Here is a 22,702-nt window from a genome sequence, read left to right on the forward strand (position 1 = left end):
ATATCCGATAAACGGTCTCGCGTGCTGGAAATAAAAATGTTTTATTCGGTACAGTATTGCCACTGCTCGCTGGGTTTGTTAATAAAAAATTTGTTTTACAAAATATGAAATAGGTAATAATTCCAAATTCGGCTTTCCATGGGGCCTTGCTGGGGTGAAGGGCAGCCCTACTCTAAATCTGATGGTTATCGGAACAGTTGTTTCTTCACAGTGCGGAAAACCTACATACATCGACGCAGATTCTTCTTATTGAATTCCTTTAAATAAAATACAGTGCGATAATATTTGGTGGGAATAATCTGAAAACTGATACAGCGCATTTAAATGTTTCGAATCAAACTGTCGTTTCGAGACTGATATCCCGTTCAAGATAAACGTCCATTTTGGGGTAATAAGTACAATATGCGAAACAACTGCAAAATTAACAAAAAAAAGCTATTGTAGAGAATTCAATCGCAAAAAGAGAATGATTCAATCGCAAAAAGAGATGACACCAAATTACGTGTAATTACGGAGGAGGTGATTAGGCTACAGGCGAGGTTGAGAATGTTTTGACTTTTATATTTGAAATGGTAAATTTCCTTTATTAACTGTTATTAGCTATTGTTGTATGTATAATATCCAATCTGTACAAGCAGAATTCGTAAACAGTGCAAGAATGCATTTAATCATTTAAACAGTCCCTTGTGTCAAACGACTCGCAAACATTTTACCAATAAGTTAAGTAATTTCGGAAATATACGAAAAGATTTTTGGTATGAAAGTGTTTCTTCAGGAAACGGCTCTTTCAGTTTCACAAGAGTATTTCTTGACTTGCAAGTCTGATATCCAAATTAATATGGGTTTCATAATACTTAATAAATATTTTTAGAGCCACAGCGCATTTAGAGAGGGGCCTTGCAATGATCAACATTAGAATTATACGTATCGAGTGCTCTTGGAAAAATTAGTAGCCTTCAGAGATGCTATTTTATAAATGTTTGTAGCAAAGGGGAATTAATATTTGTTAAATTCATTTTATCGTTTAGGCTACTAAGTCGATATTTTAACTTTTTCCGTTTATTAAGGTACTGTTAAATAGTTTAAATTTGTTTTCATTTTTCATACTAAGCCGCATCATGAAAGAAAGAGATTGCTTACCAGTCGACAATGCATGTTTTTAATTATTTTTCCTTTAATGATCTTTTTTAAAACTTTTGTATGGGAACTTATATTATTTCATTAAAATTTTTTGAAATAGATTTGATAAGATCGAATGAAGTGTCAAGAATTTAAGAAAATGCTAAACACTTCTCTGACTCCGATAAAATTAACACTTAATTTTCATTTCTCATATCGAAATTCACAAATAGGAAACCAGGCATTGTTCTTTTTCATTTCACGGTGTTCTAATTTTTCCGCTTCAACTGAACTTTATCAGAAACTAGATGATGATGCAATAAATCGATGTCATCGAAACGACACTACTATATTAGTAGTGTTCCTTTATAGGAAATTATCAATATTATAGGTTTTTATAAAGAAGATTTTATGCCGCTGTTTACATCAACATCCACACGTTTGATATTTTAATATAAATATTTAATTTTCCTTTGCAGTTAATAACAAAACTTTTGCCTTAGTATATGGCTCTACAATTGCATTGCTTTTATTTCTGAGAATGCATATTTTTATAGTTATTATATCCAGGCTCACCCCAAACCCAATACGGTAATTTAAGTAAAGTGTCCGTGAATATCTGTAGGTTGATATCGAAGAATATAAAGCCGTAGATGGCAACACAGGGAATTTCTGAAGACAGCGTAGACGCATTGTATTTTAATATTAAATAAACAAATCTTGTACTCTATATATAGAAAGTATTGCCCGCTTATTGCATACCAGTTTTCTCGTCCGCCTATACGGTATAAAAGTTTGTCTCTTTCTTGCTCAGGACACATTTAGTTTCTAAGTTTAGTTGTTTTACTTTTTTGAATGAAACTGCATTGCTTCTTAGATGTAAAGCGGTGGTTTTGTAATGTCTTGGTGTGGAGAAAATGTTTTTCCGTGATTACTAATTTTATGTAACATATATCCGAACTTGTTGGAAAGGTGAGTGCCGACATTTCTCCTTTTAGTGTTACATGTGTGAACTTATAAGAAACTTCCGAAATTTTTATCTAAGGAAATTTTTCTCAAAAATATGGGTAAACCAGACCGGCTTCATGAAGTAAAAATTTCAGCAATTTGAACGTTTTATTGCGAAACGTTCTTTCCCGGAGGACATTGCACCAAGCTCCAGTTTTTTATTGTTCCATTTACGGGGATTAAGAAGGCTAATGAGCACGTAACCCAGTGAACCAGCTGTTGTGTCAATGGCGAAAAGGAAGAAGGCAGACAATAAATTGCTATAAAAGTTGCTTAATTTTGAACTCTCCACTCCCACGATTTAGACTCCGTGCTTGTTCTTCCTTGCTTATTGACGCTGAAAAATTAAACTGTGTAGATTAGAGATGATGGGATGAACATAAATCTGAATAAAATTACATGAAAGAGGGAAGCCGAATAAACAGTGAAAGATTCCTTGGGAGATGTGTTGCAAACGGCCTACTTCCGTTTACTAGCGTATTTTTGACATTTTCGCTGACATTGAAATTACAGATGAAACTCCTACTAAATTTCTTTAAGAATGCTTTACTATTCCCAAATTCAGGATCCCGGTGCAGTTATTTATTGCATAATTCAGCAAAACTGAATTTTTTATGCAAAATTCTAAGTGGCAGAGCGAGCAGGAATTGTGTAGAAAATTGATGTAGAATTATTCCGGGATAAAATTTTCTTACAAAGTGAAATAGCTAGTACTATTACACTTTCCAGTTTCCTCCTCACGTATTGCAGTTTTAAAGCATTATTTTTATTCCTTCCCATTTCAACTAAAACTGTCAGTGAAATTCAGTCACTAAACATTGTGGTCGAGCGGAAACAAATAAGAAAAGCTACCTTCAATATCGATGCAGTGGTGAATAGGAAAAATTTGACAGAAGCAAAGATTTAGAAATAAAATATTTAGGAATGAGATTACTATGAACGAGTGCTACTTCAACGAGTGTTTCGTAAAGTTAATTTAAAATAAAAACTCGGATGCAAATTTAAAGGTTCAAATCCCGCGAACGGGCTGGCTGCATGGTCGTTTTCGTGGTTTTTCCCATGTGTAACGTGCATACGAGCCAGTTTCCCTTAGAAAGTCCTCTACGAAAGCATCCCTCCCTTTAGGCAGATAGCTCTCGTGTGCTTTGCCATAATTGAATAATCCAATCCAATCCAATTTGAGAGCAAATTTGAGAGGAAAATGTTGGAAACGGCTGCTTCGGACAGACAATTACGGATGATCTGCTCGGAGGATTCGACAGAAGGAGAGAGGCTTGTGACTCGATTAGTTTTCATTATTATCATTTTTTTCTTTTCTGGGAACAAAACGGGGAAATCTCTTTTTATGTCTATGTATAAATTAGATTAATGTAACATTTCCACTTGTGTGAAATATCGAAAAAGATGTCGACATTGAATGATCCGTGCTCCGATTATTTCAACTGTAACGTGCACTTTGTAACCTAGTGGGTTGCAATATATTGAATCTCGAGAACATAGAGTCCGCGAAGTCGCATTTAGGGTACAGAAATAGCTCAGTCGTATTTAGGGTGCAGATTTAGAATAAAATCGCATTTAGGTTACAGATATTAGTCGCCCAGATATAGCTCAGAAGATTGAAAACGAAAGTTTTAAAAGTGACGAAGTCAGTACGTTGTTTAAACAAATTCAGGACAAATTTCGCACGTTTAACAAACAACTCAAGAATAAATTTCGAATTCGTTGCTAAATGATAATACGCTTCAAGCTGAATATTCCGAAGAACTTTCGAAAGTGGAAGAATACCGAGACAAATTCTGTTTAATTTGGTTCGCTGTTGAAAAAATGCAAAGAAGGGAAATTCGGCTACGGAAGGAACAAAAAGCAAGCAAAAAGGGAAATTCAAACTTCCGAAACTAGAATTGAGGAAATTTAGTGGAGAACCGAAAGTAATTCTTGCCTTTTAATCCAAGTTTGAAACAATTTCACAAAGATGATGCTATTGTGGATTAAGACCAATCTCAATATCTGTTACAATGTGTGGTAGTAGATCTTAAAACGGCAAGATTGGTGACAAGTTTTCCGCCAACTAATGAAAACTATTCAAAGATAATTGCACAACTTAAAGATGGCTTAGAGAGAGATTAACTTTTGGTTCAGATTTATGTACGGGATCCATTTTCCATAGTAACGAAAAAGGCTGCTGGTCGGATTAAATGAGATTTAGCTGAACTTTATGATTTACGTGAGAGCAAGCTCATGGCCCTCGAAAGCTCAAAGGTAGAAATAAGGAAGAATTTGCTGAATTTTTGGAGCCACTTGTTGAGTCCGGCTTACCAGAAACTGTTCAATGGATGATACTTCGTGCCAGCAAGATAGTGCGCGCTCTTTGGATAAACGTTTGTGCTTTCTTCGAAACCAAGTGCAAAGGGAGGAAAGGATTAAGCTCGCACGTAACCGGGTCGGGAGCTTCCCTTTCTGCTCATTCACGTCCACATTCTGATGTTCCCTATTGATCTACAGCTGCTGCCTTCGTCAATTTCCAAGGCAATACAGGTAGGCGGAATTTAGGTTGTATTTTTTGTTAGAAATCCCACAATTCTGCCGAATGTTTTTCTGCTCGCAAAATGTGTTTAGAAGATAAACTAAAGCCTTTGGTGCAAACGCCTGTCTATTTTCGCCGCCTACGAGTTGGACATGGCTCACAGGCCTTCAGAAAAAAAGTAAAATGTTTAACATGTGTATAAATTTCACTATACCAATATGTGCTCTAATAGCGAATCTGTAAAGCGAAATGAAACTGAAAGTACTGTTTTTTCAAATAATGCATTGTCTAATCAGCCAACTGTTAATAAAAATGTGTATTTGCAAGCATTTGATTTAAAAATAGTTTTCGAAGGTACACAACTTACAGTTCGTACGATTTTCGACAGTAGTTCACATAATATTATCTTTCAGAAAGGGTCATCACGTTTTTGCAACTGCGTCCCAAATCGAAACAAACCATTCTTGGGGAGAGAGAGACAAGTCCTAATTGCCATTTAGTGTTTGATGTTAATTTAAGAAATTTTGAGGGAACGTATGAACATAACTTCGAAGTACTTACTCATAACAAAATATGCGAATCTGTTCCAAACATAGTTGATCACAATACCCTAAATTAAAAGGTAGAAATATCACCTTGTCTGATTTGCAAGCTAAGGAATATAACATTGAATCACTTTTAGGAGCAGATGCCATCGGGGACATTATTGCTGGCAGCTCTCTGAAACTGAACTCGGGTGTGTTTGTAGTGGCGACTGAATTCGGATACATTGTGATTGCTAAAGTAAACAGCTTATCTGAAGAACCTACTTCAGCTACTATTCTAGCATTACTGGAAAATAATTTGTTCAACAATATAGTGTCGTTGCATTCCTCTAATCTTGTGTAACCGAACTCTGGAATTTAGATGCCATTGGCATAACAGACCCAACCGAAGATGTTAAACTAGAACTTGCTCACACCAACACAGTTAAGCAATTCAAAGAGATATTAAATTTTCTTTCCGATGGCCGATATGAATTGCCACCATCCTTTAAATTTGAAATTCTGTTACCTAACAATAAGTCTATGACCTTTAAAAGTCACAAAAGAATGTGTCGACGAATTAATGAGAAAATCAGTTAGATGAATATAAGGTAGTCTTTGAAGCAACGGGAAGATCTAAAAGTAATAGAAAAGAATTTAGTATGCTTGATTTTTCCATGGCTGTAAATGTGTTATCGTTTTCTTGGAAGTAGATTACAACGAATTAATCTTTGTTCAGTTAAATCATCATATATGTTTTCTTTTGGTAGAATAACATCTAGAATGTTTTCTAAAGTGATCTTCGTAACATTTTTATCATTATTTCCCCTATTAGTGACTGTAAGTTGCGTTTTGTGGAAGATTTTGTTGGTTTCAATTTTGTACAATGAACCATACGTATACTGTTTGTTTGAACAATAGTTGCACCAAGCTTAAAGATTTGCAGACATTATTTGCTTTTTATATGAGGCTTTTCGGTTTTTGTATTTTTTAAGTAGTTTGAGTCGTTCTTCATCCGTTTCCGATGATTGCAGTTTTCTTCGTAATGCTCGTGTTTTGTGTTTGACTTAGCGGAGTTCTTTCGTCACCAGTTGATTTTTATAATGGGTATTGATGATCTTTTGAAGAAGGTACGTTCGTAGGTATCTTGAAACTTTCTGATAAGTTCCTTGGTAATATTATTAAGTTCTCTTTTCGTTGTACATAGAATAATAGCATTTAGAAAGTCATTTGAAATTGGATTGAACTTTTGTTGAAATTTCTTTTCTTTGTTATTATTGATTTTAAATCTGGTAAGTGCAGTAAAGGACGTATGTTCAGTTATATCAAAAGAGATATATTTGTTATAAGATTCGGTATGTTCATCTAGTATTGATCTGTTGTTAATTTTATTATCAAGATGTGTTGTAGAAATAAGAAGATCAGTCAAATATTTATTGTAGGTATTATCAAAGGTAGGTCGGTCAGTAAAATGATTATGTAGAATGAGATTGTTTGCATTTAAAAATTCTTCAAATATTCCTCCTCTGTGATCGGTTTGTAAGTATCCCCATTAAGTACTTTGCGAGTTAAAGTCTCCACTAATAACATGCGGACTATTATTATTGTTGTAAGATTTCATTTAGTATGGATAAGGTTTGATTTGGATTTTTGACGGAGATATATAGATACTAGTAATAAGAAGCTGAGATGCATTAGTATTGATTGAAATTGTGAAATTTTTATTGATGGAAAGGGTCTATAGATAGTCCGCAGGATCTTGCATTATTGTTGATAATATGTATTGGATTTTACTCGTCTAACTTCTGTTTGATATGTGGACCAGGAAATAGCTAAAGCTGGATGTTTACAGTCAAATTTTGTTTCATACTTTTCATTGTTAATCCAACAGTTTATGCAGTACGGAGTTTGGGAATAACAGCAGGAAACATGATATGTTTCGCCGTAGAATGAGCATTTTGGTTGGTTTGTCTTATGAGAGAAATCCTGACAGACTTGACATCTGCGTACACCGATAAACTCGGTTATTTTATTGGTGCGCCATCCAATATATATTTGTTTTTTACTCATAATATTTTGGAAAGTTTGACCGTGACATTTTATGATCCATTTATCAATATTATTTTGATAATTCAGTTTAAATAAAGGCCTTAGGTGGGAAATATTTGATTATGTTTCTTGGGCTATAATTTGAATCAGTTCATCAGAGTTGAAATTTTTTGGAGTATTATGAATTGTGCATTTTGGTATTGTGGCTTCCGGAAGTTTTACGTTAACTATATCTTTTGCAACTGTTTTGGCAATGAGGTTATAGCTGATTTTTTCTATACCTTCTGGGTTATGACAGTGTATTGCAAGGCTTCCTTGAAGAAAGGTGTTTATTCTTTTGACGTTGATATTTAATGCTTGCAGTGGTATTATTTGCAGTGGTATATGATTTATTTGTTCTATTTTTCTTTTTCGGGTCTTGCTTCGTTTGGTCATTAAATCAATGGTTCTACAGTCGTTATCCAGTTCTGGCTCTTTTCGCAGTTCATCCGGTTTCCTTTTCGGGTTTGACAGTTCTTTTCCGGTTCCTGCTGGTTTTGCAGATTTGGATTCTTTTCCGTTTTTTGCTTCTTTTCCATGTATTGCGTTTTTTCTGACTCATCTATCTTTCCAGTTCTGGCATCTTTTCCGGCTCTTGCTTCTTTTCCATTTTTTGCATTTTTTCCAGTTTCTTCTTCTTTTTCAGTTCTTCTTTGTTTTTTAGTTTTTGCATTTTTTCCAGTTTCTTCTGCCTTTTCAGTTCTTCTTTGTTCACTTGTTTTTGTATCTCTTCCAGTTGTTTCTCTATTTTCAGTTCTTCTTTCCTTTCTAGTTTTTGTATCTCTTACAGTTTTTTCTTGTTTTTCAGTTCTTCTTTCTTTTCTAGTTTTTGAATCTATTCCAGTGTTTGCTTCTTTTTCAGTTCTTGCTTCTTTTCTAGTTTCTGTTGCTTCTCCAGTTTTTGTTTGTTTTTCAGTTCTTCCTTCTTTTCCAGGTTTTGCTTCTTTTTCTGCTCTTGTTCATTTTCAGTTCTTGCTTCTTTTCCAGTTATTGCTTCGCTTCCTGCTCTTGCTTCTTTTTCAGTTCTTGCTTCTTTTCCAGTTCTTGTATCTTCTCCGGTTCTTGCTTCTTTTCTAGTTTTTGTATCTTTTCCAGCTTTTGCTTCTTTTTCATTTCTTGCTTCTTTTCTAGTTTTTGTGTCAATTCCAGTTTTTTCTTGTTTTTCAGTTCTTGCTTCTTTTCCAGTTTCTCCTTCTTTTCCAGTTTCTCCTTCTTTTCCGGTTCTTCCTTTTTATTCAGTTCTTGTTTCTTTTCCAGTTCTTGCATCTTTTCCGGTTCTCGCTTCTTTTCTAGTTCTCTCTCGTTTTCCAGTTTTTGCTCCTTTTCATGATGACAAGGAGGTTTTTCCAATCTACAAAATAATCAGTATATCTTTATTTCAGTAGAAAAAAGTCAAAGTAATGCAACGACGATCACGTTTAACATGTACAACACTTTAATATTTAGATACTATATAACATTTTGGGCTCAGTTTCATAGGGAAAAATCTCCCCGTAGATTTATTGCCTGACAGAATATTTTTCTACAAAGGGCGAATTTGTTGTTTTCGTTATAAGGACCTAAAGCCAAGCAGAGAAGTTAAAGAATTTGGCGTGATTTGTATGCAATAAGCGACCAGCATGAATCTCACGTAGAGTGTGATAATTTGCAAAGTTTCAGTGCCTTACTTTTCCTTACTTAATTTTTACATAAGTTGTAATAATAATAATAGTAATAATAAACAGGTGGCTTAAAAACAGAGGGAAACAATGGGGAAAATTGCAAAATAGGAGAAAAAAATGAAACTGAAATCAAAAATGAAACAACTACAAAAAATGGATGGAAAAAGCATCTTAGAAGATATACACGTAACGTTCTTTCTGAATCAGAAAAACCTGTATTTAAACGATTATAAGTTTGAGAGCTTTAGATTCATTTAGTTTTTGAATCAATTACTATTTCTTACGCTTGCTAGATATTTTAAATTTCTTCAATTTTTGTATAATTTACTTACGTATTTTGTATTTTAACCTTTTCTTATTATTATCCCAGTAGAGGTAACATTACACATCATTACATTATCTCCGAGTTTCCTCATTTAAGTCATCTTTCTCTCAGAACAATCCCTTTGCATCGCTGGCTGCACAGGTTTCAAATTTTCTCTCGTTATTCCAAATTCGGAAAATATTGCTGGTCTATTTCGTCGTCCAGCAGAGCAGCACTAGGAGTTTTGCCACCATTTGTTTTCAATTGAAAATTTTATTCTCATTCTTCAGTTACATTCTTTAATTTTTAATTATTTATACAGGAAGAAAGAAAGAAATCAAACACAGTAAAACAAATTAGGAAAAGAAATATCTGTTTTCTCCTATATTTATTGTTCCCTGTAATTTCTTTTGCCTGTTCCATTAAATTTATTGAAGGAAAATTTGCTAAGTTTTTCAAAATGTATTTCCTAAATCCTTATGCGAATTAAGCCTTTCTGAGCGTTTCGGCTAATGGCCGAAATCACTTTAATGGCTTTCACAATGTAATGTTTGAATATTGACAGCTGCCTATACTGAAATATTTTCTCCATTGTCCTCGAAAAAAGAAGTATTAAAGTTCCAGGAGATTTTACAATGAAGGACACACATTTCTTATTTGAAGGGCAAGAGGAAAAAAAAGATATTTTCGGATGGGAATATGTAGCATTGTAAACACCGTGTTTGTAAATTTCATCATATAGTAGCAACACTTGAGTCATAAGTAATTATGCACATATATGAGAGAGACGATATCGAGGAAAAATGAAATGGCAAAACAGGGCCGAAACAACTTTCCTGGCCGGTACAAACAACACAAAACACAAGAAAGAACGGACACCAATTATGCTTAGCACAAGAGAAATTAAAAAATAGGAACAAAATTAGACACTTATGGACCTCAATGAAGGTGTTCGAAATTACGTCCTGTACCCTGATGCAGGTATCACATCTCTCGCACATCGACCATAAGATGTTCTGGAAAATACTGTGCATCCTCAGGACTTTCCCAGCAGCTGCCACGATATGTGCCACAAGTTCCTGTTGGACTTCTAACAGGGGTTTCGTGCACGAATGTGTTGAATTACCCCGAGCGGAAGTGATAATGCAAGTGAGGTCTCGTGATCTTGCTGAAGAATGCACTGGACTACCCCTACCAAACCCATGTTTAGGATACTTTCCTAAGGAACTTTCGAATACTTTCTTTGATGACAATCCAATGTTTCTGTTCTTATTTCTTAGTTTTCGCTGCGCTAAGAATAATAAAGAAATATCTTTACACTGTTCGTACCCTATTTTTCTTGTGTTGTCTCTCGTCACTATAGCGCCAGGAAAGCGTTTCCGACCATGCATTGCAATAAACGATTATATATATATATATAATTAATTTCCTAAACAATATTGATTAATTGATTATATTATCTCCTATGTTTAATTAAAGTAGAATTATTTTAAAAGAGTGAATCCATACTGGTAAGTTATATTTCGAAAGATGTCTTGAAGTAATTTGAAAGCAAAATGTTAATAATGTTTTTGGTTAATAATGTTAATGTTTAGCAAAATGCAAAATGTTAATAATGGGGACTAGAGTTAAATCATCATGAAGAATAAAATTTCAATTGTAAAAGGAAAATTAAAACCATGTAATCATTGTCATTGATCGGAAATTAATTGACTTTTCAAGGGGAACAAACCAACTCCCATTCAACGAACAATAATTTATAAAAATACGTAAATACGAAGGTGTTTCGTCTTTACTCGAGTTATAAGTTAAAGCCGAACCGGCAATTCTAGTCAGGTCAAATATCTCCGCGAATAGAAAGGATTATGATCCAATGCTTATACTCAAAGAACTTATTCTTATGAAGCAATTTAGTCAATTCAATTTGGAGTAAATAGCAAAATCTGTAGAGAAATCCGATATAACCCGAGTAACCGTCCCCGACACCTTCACGTTTATGCATTTGAGTTCTATATTATTTTTAAAAATTAAACATTGGAAATTCAATTTGGAGTAAAAAGCAAAATCTGTAGAGAAAGCCGATATAACCCGAGTAACCGTCCCCGACTCCTTTATGTTTATGCTTTTGAGTTCTATATTATTTGTAAAAATTAAACATTGGAAATTGTTATTATGAAATCGAATTCAAAGTAAAGTTGAAATAAACATAGAAGATTACAAAATAAGATAAATAATGCAAAGTTTGTAAAAACAAATCAAAGACAATATAAAGTACTATAAAAAAATGTAAAAAATAATATATAATAAGAACAGTGAATGTACATGAAGATATAAAGGCCAGAAAAGGTATAAAGTAAATTACATTCTTTCTAGTGGGGGAGTTGGCAAAGTATTCTCTTCATGTCTGACTCATAAGTGTTGGGTGTCCGAAAATTCTTAGCGGCATTGGGGGCTTTGAATAATATAAGTCGGTAAGACTTGGGTGAAGTAATTTATGGTAGTGGGTTGGATTCGGAATTCTTGAGGGATGTATTATGTGGAGTTCTTATTTGAGGGAGACTGTCTGTTAAGATTTTTTTGAAAATACTAGTGAATGGAAATTAATTAATTTCTGGCTAATTATCGTGTCGCAATGATTAAGATTTAAAGAAAGGAAAAAAGGAATTTTTACTGTCCAAGAGCTATTAGACAGACTAAAGTCATGAAATAGGCCCATTTTTTTAGTAACAGTATAGTAACAGCATGAGTCTGAAGACAATTAGGTTTTTACAATGTATACAATTGAGTAATTACACTATATACAAATCCTTCAACTGATAGTCATCCAACTTATACCGCCTTCTCAGGTTTAGGAACAAATTATCATATCCCTATCAGTTACATGATTTAGAGTGAGTATTTAACGCCTGCTCTTTTAAGGCAATGGTTGATAAATTGAATGGGTATTAGATTATTTTTGAGAATTTTAATAAGGAGCAAAATTTCGCGTTGTAAATCTATTGTATCTGTGCATATAATTTTAATTCGTTGTATTTGATTAATTATAGTTTTGTTAATTACTTTTTTGGATATGTTGGAGTTCCAATTTATTAATTTGTTAGTACTGAAACTGAAGTTTCTTGTTTTGTCAAAAAGTAAAATTTTTTTGTAGTTAATGATTTGAAGATCTAGAAAGTCTATGCTATTTTGTGAATTATTAGTTTTATTAAGTGTAAGACATTTCGGATAAATCTCGGAGTGTTCAATTTTATCAAAATTATTAATTGTAATAAGGTCATCAATCATCAATATATCTGTAGGTGTGTTTGTAATGATTTAACTCTTGTGGTTGTAGATTTTTTTGAAAGTTAAAGTCTTTGACAAATAAAAAGATATTACAGATCGAGGTGCTGGAATGTAAGCCCATTGGCAATCGTCTGACTTGTTTAAAAATTTGATTTTGAAACTTGATGTAGTTATGAAAAAGTGTGCATTTTAGGTAGGTTTCCCATTTGTCAAGAGTCATGATATTGAGCATATCAGGGAAGAGTTTAGTTAGATCAAGTAGACTGGTATAGATTTCTTCTAGAGGAAGTGAGGTATATAAATTTTCAAAGTCATAGCAATTAATGTTTTGGATGTTAATGGTTAGAATAGTGTTAATGACAGGAGTGTTATTATGAATGATGCAGGATTGTTATGATTAGTGTTACAATCATTGAAAATAAATTTACAGATTTTATTAAGTTGAATTGAAAAATAATAGTCTGCATTTTTCTTGTAATTTATTAGTTCCAGTAGCAATAAATCTGAATTTTAATTGTGTTTTATGAAATTTGGGAATCGCATAAAGATTAGTAAATCTGTTGTAGTTTGCATTGAAAGTAATATTGAGTTTCTTATGAAAAGTTTTAAACCTGTTTATTATAGATGTTACTGTAAGGTTGGCTAATTGATAAGTAGTTGCGTTGAGAAGTTCTTTATGAATAATTTCTGCGTAGAATTGTTTTCATATAATGCTAAAGTTATTAGTTGTTTAACTATTTTTGTAATAGTAAAAAGCTGTTTTAATTTTTTAATATCTGATGTAAGTTGCGACCAATTCAGTGTACTTTTAAACTTGAGGTGACTGATTTCGGTGGATATGCGTTGAAGAATTTTGGCTTTCCATTTTTAGAGGGTATCTATGGGTAAATTCAGTTGATAGCTTGCTTTAACGTTGTTGATGTTGTTTTCGAAAGTCTTGTAACAGAAATTTGTAGTCATGTTGACATTCACCGGTGAAAGTCGACAATCTCCAGATTTCGGCGTTTCACCATAACATATATACCATAAACGTATATATATAGATATATATGTATATATGTGTGTGTGGAATTAATGTTAGGAATTCTGATCGCACATATTGATCTATAATACAGAGCAAATTTGGCAGATGAATAAGATAAAATATTCAGATTTATTTCAGTTCACATTTGCGGCCCCAATTCATTTGAAATTCTAAACCTACCTATTTCTAGAATATTTATATTTCTCATATTGTTGAAATAGAAAGAAAGTAGCACGACGTCGTGTCAGACGTGACAGAGATAGAAAAAATGTGCATAGTTCGACAATATTGTGGCTTAGTAAGAGAAATATTTGATTCAGGAAATTTTATATTCCCAGTTAGCTAGGTCATCATCTTTATGTAAAAATCATGTGATGGGTATATATATATCTACATAAATACATTTTAAATAATTAATTTTTATTTTTTAATTTTCTATTAATTCAAAATTTTTTAATATTATACATTAAAAAAATAATTGCAATGAAAATTTGGAATCTCGAAATTTTTATTATGTTTGACAAGTACATTCTCAAAACTCGAGCTAAATAATATAATAAATCTCTGTAAATCTAGAAATATATAGTCTAACAGAAACAGATGAAGAGAACAATTTATATTAGATTTGTTCCGAATAGAGTATAGGATGGATTTCAGTGTTTACTTAATTTGTTTTACATACATATATATTATTATTTATAAACATAAAGTCCTTTTTGTCTTTGTTACTCTAATTATATCAACTATTTGACTTTCAACAACTAACTTCATAACAACTTCTCATTCACAAATTTTACAGACTGGCCGTTTAAACACGTGAATTTTGTATATTAGCTTTCTGTTTAGATATTTCATTAGTTAATGCAATAACGTTTCCTCATAATCAAAAGGTATGACAATAAATTTGAATTCTTCACAATATGATTTTCCAACTTAAACATTTATATTATATTTTTGTAATGAAGGAATGAAAAAAACATTAAGCATTATAAATCTGAAAACGTATTATTTTCCAGACCAGCGTTTTTGTCAAAAAATTATTAAATGTATAATTAAACTGGACCTGAAACATTATGTTTTGTTTTATTATTTTTTTCTGAAAAGACTTACGTCTCCGACACGTATTGCAATCTTAAACATTGGGGATCCAATTCTTCTAGTAGTTGTTCGCTGTAGTATATTTCTGCTTCTCCTTCTTCTTCTTCAAATAGACGTCGATAATTATTTGCGCTGAAATATTTTTATTTTATTAAATATATATGTTCATATGTTTGAATTCATTAATTTAATAAATGATAACTTATACGTTTTTTGTCAAAAGTAGTAAGTTACAGTTTGCGAGCATTTTTACAGATTGTCAAAGATTTTTAAACGCTCAATGTTCCACGAAGAAAATATCTTTACTTATTCAAAATCTTTTAAAAACAATAAATATGGAAATGAATATTCCTCTTATTAGCCTAAATTCCATTATGAGAATATACAGGTATAATAGGAAATGAAGCTGCTGGCACCAACAGCTCAGGATGCCATATTAAAAGGTCTGATTGACATCTATCATCTCAAATCAAACCATGCAATCAGGAAAAAATTTTCCAAACACGTTTTAATAAAATAACAAACAGGATGGGACGAGACAGATACAAGAAGATTGCTCGACGGTTACCTCCCGCAAGTATCCCTATAAAGAATAAATTTTTTTCTCCAATTAGATTGGCAACAAGTCATGGAAAGTTCCCATTTTATTACCAGAGATTCTTAAGAAGCACGTAAAATGCGAGCGCGAAAAACCTGCAAATCTAGAAAACCTAAGCTTTAAAAATGGCACTCTCCCTTACTTTCCCTTCTTAGAAAAAATAACCAGGATTTGCATCAAAAATTCCAGAGAAACGAGTTTCTACAATATAAAGTGTGTGTCAGCACTTCAACAATTTATGAAATATATTATTGAAAGTGAAGGAACTGTGATTATAAGTATCTAATCATATTACAAAAGTGAATAAGCATATATTTAAGAACAAGAAAATTTTTTAAACGGTGGCTTCCGTTGACCATGCTGATGAAATTCACAGTCGAGCGCAATTAATCAATGTTTGGGATCTCAACCTGATGGCTGCGTATGCTGAGTCGATGACTGATCATTCATTTGGACAATTTCCGCACAGGATTAAAAATTGCCTTCCTACAGACTTCTTCACTTAACGGCCCATGCGTTCAAAACACAGATTTACACGTTAACTGAAATGCATAAAAAATTAGCGAAAACAAAAAAATTATTTAAACGCACAATATCTCTTCGGATCTTCTTATGTTCCTGATTATTACATCTGCTGAAAACAATTTAATACGTTTAAATGCAATTACATTTCATTGAAGTGATCTATTAATTGTTTAACAGTTTTCTGCTGTTGACTTCAATAAATTTAATGATGTTTGGTATTTCATTTGTTTCCAGCAACACCTAGTCTCCTTTGCAAAGAAAATTAATATTAACTTTTGTAATTAAGAAATGATTTAGATGAAAAATTAAATTGGACTGGAGATAATGTCTCGGTTGTTTTCGTTAAAAGAAGTTGGTGCTTTCCTAATTCAAAAAATATCTCCATATATATACATAACATACATGTAATTAATTTACACACTTAAAAAAAGTATTCTTCACATGGTATCTTCAAATGGGTAGATACGATAGCTGAAAAACAAGTGTCGGACTAAAGCGGAGCTGCAAAGATCGATTTGTTGTACTGATACTTCCGTTTATATAATTCTTGTTATTCGATGCATGTAGTTTTGTTGAAATTCGTGTTACAAATTGCTTTATTCTCTGATGTAAAATGAATTATCCCAAATTTTATTCAGAAGATTTAAATAACGGTTTCGATCACAATACACAGCAGTTACTAGTAAAATATTTGGATCAGTGACTTTTTGACGCCATTTAAAACGCTTAATTACAGGGCCGTAGTACAATTCCCAACCGGCCCCAAACCCAGGGGTAAAGCGATATACAATAGTGACATGATCGAAGATTCTTTGGAAATAATAGCTGTCATCGAATGACATGCATATTCTGTTTAAGTAATCATAGTCATCAGCTTTTAATATTCGTTGCAAATAATCATTGTCATTGAATAACCATTGTAAAGAATTATTCTCATCGGATAATCATTGAAAATAATCTTTGTCGTTACATAAAGGGGCATAATAGCTGATGTATAAAGAATTGTACTCAAATTCTCAATAAAACAATCGAATATGTATTGCAATTTATCATATGTTCATTATTTACAGGAATGATTCTTAAAAGATTTCGACCTACGGCTCCTAATGACGCCGAGGAAAACTTGCGGAACTGTGACAAAAAGAAGATTTTAAAATACAATAAAAGCTTGAACGCTAGGAAAAATGTCTTAATTTAATTTCCTTTTGTTTAAATGAAGCTTAATGTTTTTAAAGGAAACTGAATATAACGTCATTGTATGTCGAAAATCTTTCGTTAATATCAGTATTTTAAATGAATAGCTGCTTTTGGCAACTTTTATGTTTCACCTTTGGATACGTGACACGATATGCTATCGCTACGTTAATTCCTTTATTGAGATTTTGAAATTTTGTTATATTGAAATAAATTTAAATCATAAACTCTAATGTATTACCTGAAGTGTCAAAGGTCTTTGTTTCCTGAGTTGGCAAGAAAAATTTATTTACGAATCGCTGGTTGCTTGGAAAGAATGAATACATTTTCTTCATAATGAAATGTTTCTATGCAGTTTATGCTATTCTAATTTTATTTATAAAAATTTAATTTCTTTTATTGTATAGTTCCTTTCTGAGTAGAAGTTTAAACTTCTGTAGGTATTTAACGTAATTTAGATGCAATGTTACTTTACTACAGTTACATAATTTTTTTTTCAATTTACTAAAATGCCTGAACGCAAGCAGACAGCACAAATGTTACAGCGAGCTACATACAAATGAAGTAAGAAACACTAGGAAACTCAGCAGGCAAGTACAAGAAAACTTGCGAGCCTCAAAAATGAATGAAGATACAACTAGAAACTCAGCAGGCAAGCATAATGACAAGAAAGCTTACACATTCAAGAAAGTGAAGAAGAAACGAATAGGAGTTCCAGCAGACAAGCAGCAACTCAAGAAACTTCGCGTGCTAAAACTGTATCAGAAACTAGTAGAACACACAAAAGACTTTCAGAAAACCAAGAAACACTGCGTGCTCCGGAAAGGGAAGCCGAAGCGAAACGGAGGCCCATTAGATATGTGGAACGTCAACAGAATATGCGCGATGAAGAGAAGCGATGAAGATAAGTTGCGCGATGAAGATACGTTGCAAGTAAACGAAGGATACAAGACGCTCCGCGTCACCGTAAGATTCGACAGGAAATACCAGAACAGCTCAAGAACCTGCATAAACAACACAAGACGCTGCAGATTACGAACAATTTCGGTTCGAAGAGGCAGAGCTTGTACGAGAAAACAAGCTTCGCAAGAACGCATTAAGTACTCTTCACAATGCAGGAAGTTTGCTTTGAGCAACACACTATATACATAGAACTGGTAGACATATATAGTAAAGATTTTGCTTTGGCAACAGCCCCCTAGTAAAATGTATGAAGTTTATATTGGTATCTCACAATACCTGAACGAAATTTTTCTATTTACTTCTTCATTTATTATTTTCTTAAATTTTTTATCAGTAATCCTGTCTATATATTATAGATATGAAAATCAGAAAAATTTAATTAATTATCTTTAAATATATCTAAGTAATGAAAACTTCGCCCCTGTTCATACCGAAACAACACGATGTAATTGTAGATAGCTAGAAAGTAAAATGTATTCAGCAGGCTGTACAGCAAGCGACATATATAAATGGTGATAACACAAGAATGGTATTTAATGTTATATACTGGCAGAGTTTTATGATAATGCTATGTCGTATGAACATAACTTCTTGCATTGTAAATAATCTGTAATATTATGATAATGCTATGTCGTATGAACTTAACATTTTGCATTGTAAATAATCTGTAATAGTATGATAATGCTATGTCCTATGAACATAACTTCTTGCATTGTAAATAATCTGTAATAGTATGATAATGTTATGTCCTATGAACATAACTTCTTGCATTGTAAATAATCTGTAATAGTATGATAATGCTATGTCCTATGTGTTGAAGTATGTTGTAACAGTATGTTGCGCTATGTCTTAAACGTTGTTAGTGCTATGTCCTATGTTTACTGTAATCAGGTCCCCTGTGTCCAGAGAGCTAGTACATGGGGGCTATACCATTTTTGTCAATGGCGATGGCGTGGTGCCCCCTGTACTTGTTCCTGTCCTGTCCTGTCCTATCCGAGTGTGTCTTTATGTCTTGAGAATTTAAGAAATAAGAAATGCATTTATCAATCTGGATAAAGCTAACGCTATTGCCAGAATAACAACGTTTATTTAACACTTGATATAACCAATTTCATATACATCTTGAAAGAAAAACATAAATTTCCTAATCAGATTCTACCAATTGCAGAAAAAAGACAGAAATAATGGAATTTCTAATAACACTACAAGTAACATACCGAGGAATAAATTGCGCGGCAAAACTGATGCAATCTACAATATGTAAACCAAAAAGTTTAGGTTCCGCTATAGAAATGCAATAGAATGAGAAATGAAACTATGATGAGATTTATAATGAAACATTTACCATAAAGTATTAATATATGATATTAGTAAATATATACTTTTAATACTACTCATTTAAATATGCTGAAACTTTCATAATATTCATTACTTACAAACGCTTTTTCATCCATCGAAGCATAGCACAAGCCATTCTCAATTCAGTGCTGGTGCACGTCAATAAAATAAGGATAAATCCAAATTTTCACGAAAAATCAATCGCTTTGACTCGTTTCTCAAAAACGTTTACCTACAAATGCAGTAATAATATATCACATCAATATAATTCTGGATCATAAAATCTCCAAACAACGCATTAAACGCAAAAAATCGCATTAAGGCAGAATGAAGAATTTTCACTCTTACAATGGCTTTTACAACAATATACAATAGAATCTAATTTCTAAACTAAGTGTTCATTGTTACACCATATTTCATTCTTGAGGAATCTTTCATGGTTGTTCAGTAATTCTAACTGTTAACTGGTTTAAATCGAGTTATGATTTCATATATATGCACAGACTTATATATGTATATATTAATACGTATCTGTAGTAACATACATCATCTTATTATATGTAGGCGCATAATTCTAAATTAATTATACTAGTCAACATAATTTATATATTGATAGCATCAGACTTTAAAAATTATTTATTACTATCTGCTTGCTAACTATTATATAATTACGTACAGTGGTACCTCGACATACGAGTTTAATTCGTTTCGTAACCTTGCTCGTATCTCAAAGCAATTTTCCCCATTGAAATAATTCGAAATGCCATTAATCTGTGCCAGCTCTCAAATCACGACCTCAGTTGTTTTTGTTAAGTGTTTTCGAATAAGGAAAATGTATTTTCTTATTCAAAAACAAGAATAAGAAATATGTATTTTCTTATTCAAAAACAAGAAGAAACAATTATTTATAAATAACAAATACATATTCTATAAAAACATAATTAAAAGAAAAAGTGAAGTGCCTACGGAAGCGCTTAATTTTTGTCTCTGGTCTTCGCTTTTTTCGTCATGCTCTGCTCATTTTCACCCGCAGATCGTTTAAAAAAACTGTCGAAGGAGGTTTTTTTCCTTCCTCCGTGTCAAGGATGCACGACTAGTTGCAACTTTTTCGCGTTGATTTTTATCCACGCACTCTACAACTTTCTCCCACATTCCCAAGACCTAAGATCACGCTCTCTAGAAGAATTTCGGCTCGACAGCAGTTGTCGCCCAACAGTAGCGGAGGGGTAAAATCGCTGAGCACTGGTAGTTTCAAACTGGTTTCGATTCTAGGCGAATAGGTTGACTGCATGGGAGGTTTCGGAGTTTTTCCTATGGGTAACATGTATATTAGCCAGATTTTCTTAAAATGTTCTCCACGAAGACATCCTTCATCCTAGGCAGATAGCGCAAGAATGCTTCGTTATAATCAACTAAATCAAACCAAACACCAGAATTGCCTGTGTGGCACAGACAGACTAGACACTTGTGGAGCACCGAAGCTAGAATCCTAAGATTCGAGGACGAATACGAAGGTTGTGGAAACCGGCTTTCCTATCTCCATGCCAGAAAACCACTAAGCGGAAAATATTTCAAGCGAAATAAAGCAGGATTACGATTATCGTAGGATTTACGTTATAATCATGATGGTAAAGTGATGTAATTATATTAAAATCATGACCAGTATATGAAATTATTCGTCAAAGTTTTGGACTGATTTTGGTATATATTGGTTCGAACGTAGCATTTATGACATTGAAGCATCCTTTTGAATATTTATATAAATATGTCGCGAGACTGCTCAACTAAGGTAAGATCGTTATAGTCAAGGTCGATTATGCTGACATTTTCTCAAGTCAGTAAATTGACCAAAGTATTATACTTTGGTACTTTAGTTTTACACTAATGTTGAGAGGAAATAAATGTTTCTTTGCTCTTATCTGTTCCGTAATAGAGTTCCAGGTAGAGTGTGATATATGTAGGGATTATAGCGATGTTCAAAGTAAAAGGTATACAGGAAAGAAAAGTGACAAAAAGAAAAATGTGCCTTAAGTTATAGTTGATTTCTTTCGTTCAGCAAATCATGTATATTCTAAACGCGATCGTCTAATACTATAACCAAAATTTATCAAAACATCGCGGCATAAAAATACATAGCAACGAATTTTCAAGCATAATTTTTTTTTATAAACTGACTAAAGTATTTACATTTTTGTGAAGTAGCATATTTACATGTATACGAAATGAAAAATAGATATGAGGTAATAATAAAAAACTAAATAAAATATGCTCCCAAATAAAGACGTTAAGGCAATAATTGCTACACAAAGACAGAAAGTTGGTAACTAATCTGAGAACTTTTGCCGCGAAGACATTTATTAGTTCAAAAATCTATAAATATGTCAAAATAGAATAAATTCTATGTAGAAATGTTAGCAAAGAGACTGTTACGAATTTGGTATTTAAAAATCTAATGTTAGTTCAATTATAAATTAAATGGTTTTATTTCTCGCGCAGTGCAGGGCGTGACGAATATTAAAAGAAAGCTAAGCAGGAAAATTGAAAATACAAGAGCGCGTGCTTTAAATAAATAAATATCTCTTTTTGATTTCGAGAAAGTACTGGAAAATTCTAGCGCGTGATTTTAAAATCTTATAAAAGGAGGAAAACATCTCAGTTCGCAGTAGTTGCTTAGCTTGTTGTTGTTTAGAAAACTGCTCTTGTTGATTGTAGCGAATTCGCGGATTAGCGTTCTTCAGCTGTTTTGAATTACGTTCTATTGGACATTTGAGTAGTTAAAAGATAACTACTGTGAGATATTGTAATAAGAAGCTTCCTAGGGCTTTGTACCTACTATAGGAGATTCGTAAAGGACTTTTCTTCCATCGCAAGACCCCTTCACAAGCTGACAGACAGCAAGCAAACGTTCTTGTGGACAAAAGAATGCGAGGATGCATTTAACAACTTAAAGGAAGCTTTAACATCTGCTCCAATCCTGACGTATCCTCAGCTAGACAGACCACTTATTCTCGACACGGACGCGAGCAATGAAAGTGTCGGTGCGGTTTTGTCCCAAGAAATAGACGGCCAAGAACGTGTAGTAGCGTACTGGAGCAAGTGCCTGTCTAAACCGGAGAGGAATTACTGTGTCACCAGGAAAGAGTTGCTCGCCATAGTGAAAGCTGTAGAACATTTCCATCATTATCTATACGGCAGAAAATTCCTTCTCTGCACGGACCATGCCTCATTAGCCTGGCTTTTAAATTTCAAGAATCTTGAGGGTCAAATAGCCAGGTGGATACAGAGCCTCCAAGAATATGACATCACTATCCGTCATCGAAAGGGATCATCACACGGGAACGCCGACGCCCTGTCTAGAAGACCTTGCCCAGAAAGCTGCCGATATTATTCCAGGGTGGAAGCGAAATACGAGCTGCTGACTCCGGTCGCAAGACAAATTACAACATCAA

Source organism: Stegodyphus dumicola, chromosome 11 (genome assembly GCF_044657685.1).
Source record: "Stegodyphus dumicola isolate Sdum_Otavi_A_Nest chromosome 11, ASM4465768v1".
Lineage (NCBI taxonomy): Eukaryota > Metazoa > Arthropoda > Arachnida > Araneae > Eresidae > Stegodyphus > Stegodyphus dumicola.